The following is a 12,486-nucleotide window of genomic DNA, read 5'->3' as shown; positions in this document are numbered from 1 at the left end:
ATGGTAAATATGGCACTGGGGGTCCAGCACGCCCGGGCCATACCAATTCCTACCCCACAATGCTGTTCACCAGAGCCCCAGATGGTGTGGATGGACTTGGCGGCACTGACAGGCAGAGAGTTACGGGTCAGGAAATGCCAGACACACAGCACACCACAAATCAAAGCAGAACGAGACACTGGGAACTCTTACCAACAGATCCTCAGGGTAGCAGTGCAGGTCCAAGAAACCAGATGGCAGCGGCAAGCGGTGCTCAGCAGGTGAAAGCATAGTCATTCCATCCGAGTCATCAACAAGAGGTTAACACAGTACAGAGGGTGATCCAGAAGGAAGGTCGGGCAGCCCGGGTTGGTAACAGGAGAGGCAGAGTAGTACAAAAGCAGGTTCAGGAAGCAGAGGTCTAAAGGCAAGCCAGGGTCATAAACAGGAGCAGGCACAGTACACAAATCAGGAGGCAAAAGGCAGAGTCAGAGGTCAAAGCAGGGTTCAAATACAAGGAAGTCAGATACAGGAGAGAAAAACACTTACTATCAGGAACACAGAGAAATACTGAATAGCCAGCGGCGGTCCGGAGTAAGAGCCCATCCTTAAATATGCTCTGAGACTAGGCCTAAAACCGGAAGTCCCTTGTCCGAATCAGGAGGAGACCAGCAACCCCCACACAATGCTGCAGAGGCTCCTGCCTGCTTCCTGAGACCCAGAAGTGGGGGACCCGGGAGTGCAGACAGGATAGGGCAGGCGGGCTCCGCACAATGCTGCAGAGGCTCCTGCCTGCTTCCTGAGACCCAGAAGTGGGGGACCCGGGAGTGCAGAGAGGATAGGGCTGGCGGGCTCCGCACAATGCTGCAGAGGCTCCTGCCTGCTTCCTGAGACCCAGAAGTGGGGGACCCGGGAGTGCAGACAGGATAGGGCTGGCAGGCTCCGCACAATGCTGCAGAGGCTCCTGCCTGCTTCCTGAGACCCAGAAGTGGGGGACCCGGGAGTGAAGACAGGATAGGGCTGGCGGGCTCCGCACAATGCTGCAGAGGCTCCTGCCTGCTTCCTGAGACCCAGAAGTGGGGGACCTGGGAGTGCAGACAGGATAGGGCTGGCGGGCTCCGCACAATGCTGCAGAGGCTCCTGCCTGCTTCCTGAGACCCAGAAGTGGGGGACCCGGGAGTGAAGACAGGATAGGGCTGGCGGGCTCCGCACAATGCTGCAGAGGCTCCTGCCTGCTTCCTGAGACCCAGAAGTGGGGGACCCGGGATTGCAGACAGGATAGGGCTGGCGGGCTCTGCAAAATGCTGCAGAGGCTCCTGCCTGCTTCCTGAGACCCAGAAGTGGGGGACCCGAGAGTGCAGACAGGATAGGGCTGGCAGGCTCCGCACAATGCTGCAGAGGCTCCTGCCTGCTTCCTGAGACCCAGAAGTGGGGGACCCGGGAGCGCAGACAGGATAGGGCTGGCAGGCTCCGCACAATGTTTGCAGAGGCTCCTGCCTGCTTCCTGAGACCCAGAAGTGGGGGACCCGGGAGTGCAGACAGGATAGGGCTGGCGAGCTCCGCACAATGCTGCAGAGGCTCCTGCCTGCTTCCTGAGACCCAGAAGTGGGGGACCCGGGAGTGCAGACAGGATAGGGCTGGCAGGCTCCGCACAATGCTGCAGAGGCTCCTGCCTGCTTCCTGAGACCCAGAAGTGGGGGACCCGGGAGCGCAGACAGGATAGGGCTGGCAGGCTCCGCACAATGCTGCAGAGGCCCCTGCCTGCTTCCTGAGACCCAGAAGTGGGGGACCCGGGAGTGCAGACAGGATAGGGCTGGCGAGCTCCGCACAATGCTGCAGAGGCTCCTGCCTGCTTCCTGAGACCCAGAAGTGGGGGACCCGGGAGTGCAGACAGGATAGGGCTGGCGGGCTCCGCAAAATGCTGCAGAGGCTCCTGCCTGCTTCCTGAGACCCAGAAGTGGGGGACCCGGGAGTGCAGACAGGATAGGGCTGGCAGGCTCCGCAAAATGCTGCAGAGGCTCCTGCCTGCTTCCTGAGACCCAGAAGTGGGGGACCCGGGAGCGCAGACAGGATAGGGCTGGCAGGCTCCGCACAATGCTGCAGAGGCTCCTGCCTGCTTCCTGAGACCCAGAAGTGGGGGACCCGGGAGTGCAGACAGGATAGGGCTGGCGGGCTCCGCACAATGCTGCAGAGGCTCCTGCCTGCTTCCTGAGACCCAGAAGTGGGGGACCCGGGAGTGCAGACAGGATAGGGCTGGCGGGCTCCGCACAATGCTGCAGAGGCTCCTGCCTGCTTCCTGAGACCCAGAAGTGGGGGACCCGGGAGTGCAGACAGGATAGGGCTGGCGGGCTCTGCAAAATGCTGCAGAGGCTCCTGCCTGCTTCCTGAGACCCAAAAGTGGGGGACCCGGGAGCGCAGACAGGATAGGGCTGGCAGGCTCCGCACAATGCTGCAGAGGCTCCGGCTCTACTACTAACACTTGTCTTTTACAATATTCTGTCCAATTAGGTTTTAATTTCCTCATAGAAATAATGAAGAAAGAGTTATCAAAACTTCAGATGTTAATCAATATGGTACAAATAAAAGCTACATCTTGTGCCGCATAAAAAGACACATAACACAGCTACATACAAAGATCAATGATATGGTTTTTTACATTCTTTGAAGTTTTGGAATTCTGTAAAGGTAGTAACACAACATAGCATAAAACTATCTAAATCTTTTATTGCTGAGCTGAAAGAATACAAGGAACATGTCATTTGTACCCTGCAGGGAGCACCAGAAGCATGAAACCAGCAAGACAATGGTGAAAATGCAGCTATTCCCTAATTTCTACTCATTCAGATTTTTTTTTTCAGCTTCTGAGTAAATCGTCTGGAATATGAAGCCTTAACAGAGTACAGTTTGTCCAGCAAAAAATAAGGCAATCTGTTAAAAAACATGGTATAAAGAGGCCGGCTGTAGCTTCTTGGCTGATAAATCAGCTAATTTACACATTTCATAAGCCGCAGAGGAAATGTCAGAGTTGTCAGTTATCTCACCCCAGGACTGAGCAGGTAGATTGTATAATCAGACATTACAGACAGACACACATGAGTTATACTTCTATGCATCCGGACAGAGCTCTGCGAAGTTCCGCCCAGAATCAGTTTATTTTATAGTGGTCAGAATACAGGAACATCCAATCAGATCATACTAAGAATACAAGTTATCCAATCAAATGCTGACAAATAACATGCTAGTCAAAAGTACATTTTTATATAACACTAAATGAAAAGTTGGAGGCTTTCCACCTAAGTCTGGTTTCCATTACCTGCACTCCCAGACTCCCTCTCTGTGATCTTTTGTTAGCCAATTGTACTGAAAATGATAAATGTTGACAACTCTTCCCTTATTACTATGTCAGCCAATACTACAAATAACATCTGGCATTCTTGCTTAATAAAAGTACAAAAGTTCATAGGCTACACTAACTTGAATATATCAAGTAAAATGTATACTGAAGACAAAATGGCAGCCTAAGATATATCAATAAGAATACATATCTGGGTGTGCCCCTCAATAATAAACTAGACTGGGCTGATCACCTGGAGGCGCTGCACAGAAAGGGCCACAGCAGACTGTACCTGCTCAGGAGGCCGAGGGTCCAGGGGTCCAGGGACCACTTCTTAGGGCTGGGGGTCCAGGGGACACTTCTTAGGACCTTCTTCAACTCCGTGGTTGCCTCAGCCATCTTTTTCGGTGTGGCCTGCTGGGGGCGCTGTATACCAGCCAGGGACAGAAATAGACTTGACAGTCTGATCAGGAGGGCCAGCTCTGTCCTGGGGAGCCCCCTGGGCCCAGTACAGGTGGTGGGGGACAGAAGGATACTGTCTGTGGTGACCTCCATGCTGGAGAACAAATCCCACCCCATGTATGAGACCTTGATGGGACTTGGCAGCACTGTAAGTGACCGTCTGCTTCACCCCAAGTGTGAGAATTTGCTATCGCAGGTCCTTCCTTCCAACCGCGACCAGGCTGTATAATCTACACCAGACCAAGCGAAGACACTCCGCACAGAGAACTAATGATTATGACGATGACCATGAGGTTTTCCTTCTTTCTCTTCCGTTTTTCTTTAGCTGCTATGGACTCCTAGTATATCTTCTCAGCTTATGTGTGTCTATGTCTGTATTATATTACTCTGTATTATCCTGTATCTGTATTACTAGGCTGCTGTAACACGCTGAAATTTCCCAACTGTGAGACTGATTATCTTATTTTATCTTATCTTATATCACTAAACTACTCTAACAGAAACAATTTGTGAGAAATAAGGTGATAGTGGCAACCATTGATTCACAATGGCAAGCCGACCCGTGTGATATGTCAAACTACGCTAAACAAAATGACGGTATAAAATATATTTTAACCGTGATCGACGTATTATCAAAATATGTGTCTGTGTCAGCTTGAGATATAAGATGGGGGCCTCTGTAGTCAAAGCCTTTGAATTGATTTTCAAGAATCATCAGCCTCATAAACTACAGACAGATTGGTGGAGCAAATGTATGCATGATGCTAAAAAGTAACTTTGTAAAGAGAGCAATATCCACCATTTTTTTTTTTACTATAAACAGTGTGAAAGCCGCTTTAGTGGAACAATAACAGAACTTTAAAAACAAAAATGTAGAAATTTTTAAATAGACGCAATACATATCAATATATAGACAAACTACCGTATTTTCCGGACTATAAGGCGCACATAAAAACCTACGATTTCCTCAGAAATCGTAAGTGCGGCTTATAGTCCGGTGCGCCTTATATATGGATGGAAGCAGCGGCAAAGTCTGCGTGCCGCTTCCATACATACATAAAAGGCACCGTAAGGGTGCATTCACACTACAGAACACCGGCGTGTATCACAGCCGTACACGCCGGCGTTACAGCAGGGCTGCCGGACACTTCCTATTCATTTCTATGGGAGCCGGCATGCGAGCGCTCCCCATAGAAATGAATGGACAGACACTTCCCATTCATTTCTATGGGAGCCGGCATGCGAGCGCTCCCTATAGAAATGAATGGAAAAAAGCAGTCCATTCATTTCTATGGGGAGTGCTCGCATGCCGGCTCCCATAGAAATGAATAGGAAGTGTCCGGCAGCCCTGCTGTCACACCGGCCTGAAACAGAACGTGAAACTTACCGAGCGGTGCAGGGCGGGCATTCAGGCCTCCTCTTCCTCCGATGTTCCGTCCTTCTCCTCCGGCGCTCGCTGATAATGGCCTGGGCGCATGCGCAATATCATAATGCTTCTTCTACGGCTACTGCGCATGCGCCCAGGCCATTATCAGTTAGCGAGCGCCGGAGGAGGAGGACGGAACATCGGAGGAAGAGGAGGCCTGAATGCCCGCCCACCCTGCACCGCTCGGTAAGTTTCACATTCTGTTTCAGGCTTTTATTTTAAAACGGGGGGGTAGTTTAATCTAACTTTTACGGTTGGGCTCTATCAGCATGATTTTGCTGATAGAGCCCCTCCTCGCCTGCCGAGCGCTTCCAATAGAAGCGGCTGGCATGCGGGCGGTTAAGCGGCCGCTGGCAAAGTCTGCCTGCCGCCGCTTTCAATAAGATATAATGCGCACCGGACTGCGGCTTATAGTCCAGTGCGCCTTATATATGAATCGAGACGGACTATAAGGCGCTCATGGGCAATGCGGCTTATAGTCCAGTGCGCCTTATAGTCCGTAAAATACGGTAAATCATTTTTATACAGTTATGATCATACATAACACAATACAATCCGGTGCAGGTCTGCGGACCTAACAAAATACAATTCTGTAAGAATATGGAGGACCATTTATGGCAAATGCATGAGTCTTAAACTGAACAAAGACTTTATAGATAGGCAACAATGTGCGCATAAGCCAGTGTAAGACTTCTTTTGCTAAAGGGTATGAACAGTCTTACACAGAGGAAATTTTCATCGTCTCGGATGTTAATATAAGATTTCAAAAACAAATGTATAAACTCGTTGATTTGGCTAATGATCCAATAGAAGACTCATTTTACAAAGAAGAGTTACAGAAAGTCCTGGCGGATGCTGAACACGTCCACAGAATAGAAAAGATACTGAGAAAGAGACATGTGAGGGGTGAAACTCATTTTTTGTAAAGTGACTAGGCTATCCTCATTCTTTTAAATCTTAGACAAATAAAAAAACAGCTGACTTCTATATAAATCATGGAATCTGCATGCTTTTTATAATGCTGCCTTGTAACGCATCCTCCAAAACTTACCCTGAAAATACTATAGGTGCTTATACAACAAAACTCGCAAAAGTCATTTAGCGGGTCCTTATGAGGTCACTATGACTGAAATCCAGTACCTGTATAGCTTGTACACTGTTGGATTGCAAGAAGGCACCTTCTATCTCAGTAAAAAAGGTGCCACGCTGACAGAATACCGCATCAAAGGTGGTTTTTATTCTACCGTAGCCAATGTTGTAAAAGCTATTAATGATGTCATTGAAATCTTAAAATTTCTGAGCGAACCTTTTAGGTTGACCCCATAAAAAGGTGCGTTTATACACCTGAATTACTGACATACATTTTTATGCCTGGCGAAAAGCTCTCGCCAATTTTAGGGCTGCGCAATTTGTTTGAAGGCAATAATGAAAACAATCAGATTGAAAAGCGCCGCGTGTATGTAGATATACATTTGTAATTTTATACGCTATTCGTTTATTTAGATATTGTTCAGCATTCACTCGGTGGTGATTTGTACGCGCAAATTTCACAAACAGATTTGAAACAACAAAATTGTCACTGTAAAGTATATAAGACCCGACTATATCCCTGTACCCAAGTATAATTTGTATATGAATATATTATAATGAAACTCTGCTAACCGTATCTTTGAACTTATATGCACTGTAACACTTTATCTGTTAAACTTTTTAAAACTTTGTGTTTTTGTCTGTGCTTACCTGTCACAACACAAAGGAAAAGGGCGTGTTGGGGCGTGTTGATGACAAGTGTTTTGGCAGCTAAGGGAAAGGCCTTCAACATGGGGGTGTGGTATCTGTCACTTTGACGAAAATGTAGATGCTTTACTACTATCCAAAGGTGCAGTTGGCATCACACAGCCAGAGAACAGACTGCCCACCAAGACCCTGTAGATATTTCAACTTTTCATGACAACTCAGATCCCCTTTAGTGTTTGCTTTATTCTCCTCACTTGCCTTGGGAATGGTGAATCCTCTGACTGTGGATTTTCTGATGACAGTATAAGAGACGTTCAATGGGATAAAATAGAATAATTTCTCATGAAAGCCTTACCCAGCCAAGCACTCCACCCCAGTGTTATGGTGATTCTCTTACGTACCCATCACTATATATATTTATATTGTTTGTGTTATAGTTATGTTAATGAAATAATTTTATTACTGGTTTTTGGTCATAATTTGTTTCTTTTGGATATTTTCACATGACCAACTGTTTGTTAGTTGCTTTATTAGCCCAATTTTTTTTTTTTTACATCTGATCTAAGGTAAAGATGATCTGTATGTGCAGTATGAGGGGATCAACTGCTGGAAGAACCTGCCGAGTATTGTATGAACAGCTTGTACGGAATCAGAGTAACCACTGGACACGTGATAGCGCCATCTAGAAGGATTTATTTCGCTTTACAGGGAAATATGTTGTGTTTTTGGATAATGAAAACCAGACCATTATACATTATATGTTATTATATATGTGACATATCTACCATTATACATTATATGTTATTATATATGTGACATATCTACCATTATACATTATATGTTATTATATATGTGACATATCTACCATTATACATTATGTTATTATATATGTAACATATCTACCATTACACATTATATGTTATTATATATGTGACATATCTACCATTATACATTATGTTATTATATATGTGACATATCTACCATTATACATTATGTTATTATATATGTGACATATCTACCATTATACATTATATGTTATTATATATGTGGCATATCTACCATTATACATTATATGTTATTATATATGTAACATATTATCTACCATTATACATTATATGTTATTATATATGTAACATATTATCTACCATTATACATTATATGTTATTATTAGAGATGAGCGAACACTAAAATGTTCGAGGTTCGAAATTCGATTCGAACAGCCGCTCAATGTTCGTGTGTTCGAACGGGTTTCGAACCCCATTATAGTCTATGGGGAACAGATACTCGTTAAGGGGGAAACCCAAATCCGTGTCTGGAGGGTCACCAAGTCCACTATGACACCCCAGGAAATGATACCAACACCCTGGAATGACACTGGGACAGCAGGGGGTGCATGTCTGGGGGCATCTAACACACCAAAGACCCTCCATTACCCCAACATCACAGCCTAACAACTACACACTTTCCACATTCAAAAAAACCTCTATCAAAGTGGGAAAATACCTGGAAACCTTCTTTACTCCCCAAATGGATGGACACAAACCCCAATTTAAGCTCAACAAACAGTAACAACCACCTCTTTAAATCACGTTCCCCATGACAACCACAAATGGAATAGGCAATGGGAATTCCAAAAGCCCTCACCCTTAACTGTCATTTTGAGTGTGTGTGTGTGTGTGTGTGTGTGTGTGTGTGTGTGTGTGTGTGTGTGTGTGTGTGTGTGTGTGTGTGTGTGTGTGTGTGTGTGTGATATGTGGTAAGACCTTCCAAAATTCACTTTTCTAGCCCTTAACATGAGCCCTTCCAAACAAAGTTACATGACCTTAAGCTGAGCTACCAGCAGAGATTGAGGCCCTTGGCATGAGTAGAGCCTTGCACCAGCAGTGTTTTTGGCACTTAGGGTGAGTTGAGCCTTGTACCAGCGTGTGTCCCTTAACATCAGGCGGGCCCTAAGTTCTGCGCTTTGCACAAAAGTTCCACATTAACTAGGCTGAATGGTACAAAGATTAGTAGGCCCGAGAACCAGGAACAGGTCTTGCAATGGCTGTCGGATAACGCTTAAAGCACATTGTCCACCAGCCAGGCAGCCTCTACCTCCTCTTACCCAACAGTCTTGTCCTCCTTCCACCCAAAATTCCCAATCTTCCCAGAACAATAACCCCAACTGTCCCTGCTCCCCAGAGCTGTTCTCCCTTCCTTTGACTGTACCGCAACCTGCCCCTCCATTTCGCGATTCCACGGACCTAACAGACGAGTATCTGTGTCCAGATGCTCAAACACTAGAGTCTCCTCCATTCCATCTCCGGTCGATTTGGTGGCGGATGACCAGCAACCCACCCTCATCGACGACGATGAGACGCAGTTGCTGTCAGGGCAGCCAGTTGACATGCGCATTGTGCAGGAGGAGGAGGCGAGACAGGAGTTGGAAGAGGAGGTGGTGGACGACGAGGACACCGACCCCACCTGGACAAGGCAGATGTCAAGCTGGGAAAGTAGTGTGGATGTTGAGGCAGGTGCAGCACCAAAAAGGGTAGCTAGAGGCAGAGACATGTCCAGAGGCAGAGGTCAGCTGCTTTGCCGAAGCCAGGCCAGACCCGGAATGTCCAAAGATGTTCACTTTTGTACCCAGCCCAGAAAAACTCCCCCATCGAGGGCACGTTTCTTGAAGGTGTAGAGTTTTTTCAAGGAATGCGCCGAGGACAGATATAGTGTCGTCTACACAATTTGCCTCTCGAAATCGAGTAGGGGCCCTGAGAAGAGCAACCTGTCCACCACTTCAATGCACCGTCATTTGGAATCCAAGCAATGGAATCAGTGGCAGGCAGCAACGGCAGGACAAACGTCGCCCGCCGTTCATGCCACTGCCTCTGCTCACAGTGCTGGCGATGCACTCCAGAGGACGAGCCAGGACATCACTTCATCTGCCTCAGCCACTTTGTTGACTTCTCCCTCATCCTCCCCTGTTTCTGTCTTATCTCCTTCTCCTGCACCATCAAAGGCACCATCAGGCGCTTCTTTACAACAACCCACCATCTCTCAGACATTGGAGCGCCGGCAGAAATACACCGCTAACCACCCACCCACGCAAGCCTAGAACGCCAACATCGCTAAACTGCTGGCCCAGGAGAGGTTGGCGTTCCGGCTTGTTGAAACTCCCGCCTTCCCGGACCTGATGGCAACTGTGGCACCTCACTATGCCGTCCCTAGCCGTCTCAACTTCTCCCGGTGTGGCGTCCCCGCCTTGCACCAGCACGTGTCACTCAACATCAGGTGGGCCCTTAGTTCCGCGCTTTGCTGCAAGGTCCACTTGACCACCGACACTTGGACAAGCGCCTGTGGTCAGGGATGCTGCAGTGCTTATCTTTAATGACAGGCAGGGTGAATGTGGTGGAGTCTGTTCCCCGGGTGCAAACTGGGGTGGCCTATCTCCTCTCCCAGGCCAAAATTCATGGCAGGAGTAGACTGAAACCCTACGACGCTGCAACCTCCACCACAGCTACTAGCGGCAAACGCTAAAACACTGGTGTGGGGAGACGTCAGCAGGCCGTGCTGAAGCTCATCAGCTTGGGGGACAGACAGCACAGTGCCTCCGAGGTCAGGGATGCCATCCTGGCTGAGATGGCATTTTTTTTTCCCTGCTACACCTGGGGCCTGGCATTTTTACGCCTGTGATAATGGCTGGAACCTGGTAGCGGCTCTGGAGCTTGCCAGCCTCCAACACGTTCCATGTTTGGCCCACGTCTAACCTAGTGGTGCAAAGTTTTTTAAAAACATACCCAAATGTACCGAAGCTACTGTTGAAAATGCGGCGCTTGTGCGCCCACTTTTGCAAGTGCACAGGAGTCGCTGCTAGCCTAAAAACACTCTAGCAAGGCCTACATCTGTCCAAACACAGGCTGTTGTCCGTCATTCACACACGCTGAAACCCTACAATACCATATCTTGAGCAGGGTGTGTGAGCTGCACAGACCTTTGATGGAGTTCCATCTACAAAACCCAAGGGTTCCTCAAAGTCAGCAACCAAAGTTTCTGCACCATGAGTTTCCAGGGGTGGCAGAGTTATGGCTAGGGGAAGAGGCATGGATAGGGATGATGTCTAGGGGCAAAAGCAGTGTGGATGTGGAGGCAAGCTAAGCAGGAAAAACTGGGGGTACAAGCTAAGGCATGGACTGGGGTGATGTCTAGGGGCAAAAGCAGTGTGGATGTGGAGGCAAGCTAAGCAGGAAAAACTGGGGGTACAAGCTAAGGCATGGACTGGGGTGATGTCTAGGGGCAAAAGCAGTGTGGATGTGGAGGCAAGCTAAGCAGGAAAAACTGGGGGTACAAGCTAAGGCATGGACTGGGGTGATGTCTAGGGGCAAAAGCAGTGTGGATGTGGAGGCAAGCAAAGCAGGGAAAATGGTGGCTAGAGGCAAAGGGATGTCCATAGGCAGCAAGGGCAAAGATGCAAAACTCTCCCGTTTCAAGAATTTTCCTGACTTGTTTCCCCACAAAACATTCCTGGGAGGAGGGCTGAAACACCACCCTCCTCCTCCTCCGCTGTTAGATTGACCCCAGCTACGAGCTGAAAACGCTGCAACACTGGTGTGGGGAGACGTCAGCAGGCTGGGCTGAAGCTCATCAGCTTGGGAGACGGACAGCACACTGCCTCTGAGGTCAGGGATGCCATCCTGGATGAGATGGCAATTTGTTTATCCCCGCTGCCCCTGGGGCCAGGTTTTTTAGCTTGTTGGAGGGCTCTGGAGCTTGCCAGCCTCCAACACGTTCCATGCCTGGCCCACATGTTCAATGTAGTGGTGCAATGATTTTTAAAAACATACCCCAAATTAGCTGAGCTAAGGGTGAAAGTGCGGCACTTGGACACCCACTTTCCCAAGTCTACAGTACCTGGAGCTAGCCGCAATACACTCCAGCAAGGCCTACATCTGCCTGAAGCACCTACTGTTGTGCGAGGTCACCACACGCTCTAACCCTAGATACCGTATGTTCAGCAGGGTGTGTGAGCAGCAGAGACCTTTGATGGAGTACCAGCTACAAAACCCAAGGGTTCCTCAGAGTCAGCTCCCTCACTTTCTGCACCATGAGTTTCCATGGGTGGCAGACTTATGGCTAGAGGCACAGGCATGGATAGGGGTGATGTGTAGGGGCAAAAGCAGTGTGGATGTGGAGGCAAGCTAAGCAGCAAAAACTGGGGGTACAAGCAGCCGGTGACATCATCACTGACAAGCACAGCTGTCTGTCAGCTGACAGGCTGACTTTCACCAAAATGAACAGACAATGGATAGACTCATCATATACATGTCAGTTACATGACAAATTTAGTGCAATTTGCAAGTCCAAGATGGTTTGGAGATCTGCGGAGAGGAATCTCACCACCTCTTGTGGGTGCCATCATTTGGAAGGCAAGCCCTGGGCTCAGTGGGTGAGAGCAAGCGCAGGATAATCGTCGTTTGGCCTGGCGGCCACTGCCTCTTCCACTGTTGACAGGGCTGGCGCTGCAGTCCAGACCAGGAGCCAGGACACCTCCACATCTGCCTCTGACACTTTG

This window comes from Leptodactylus fuscus, chromosome 11 (assembly GCF_031893055.1).
Source record: "Leptodactylus fuscus isolate aLepFus1 chromosome 11, aLepFus1.hap2, whole genome shotgun sequence".
Taxonomy (NCBI): domain Eukaryota; kingdom Metazoa; phylum Chordata; class Amphibia; order Anura; family Leptodactylidae; genus Leptodactylus; species Leptodactylus fuscus.
This window is presented reverse-complemented; position numbering follows the sequence as displayed.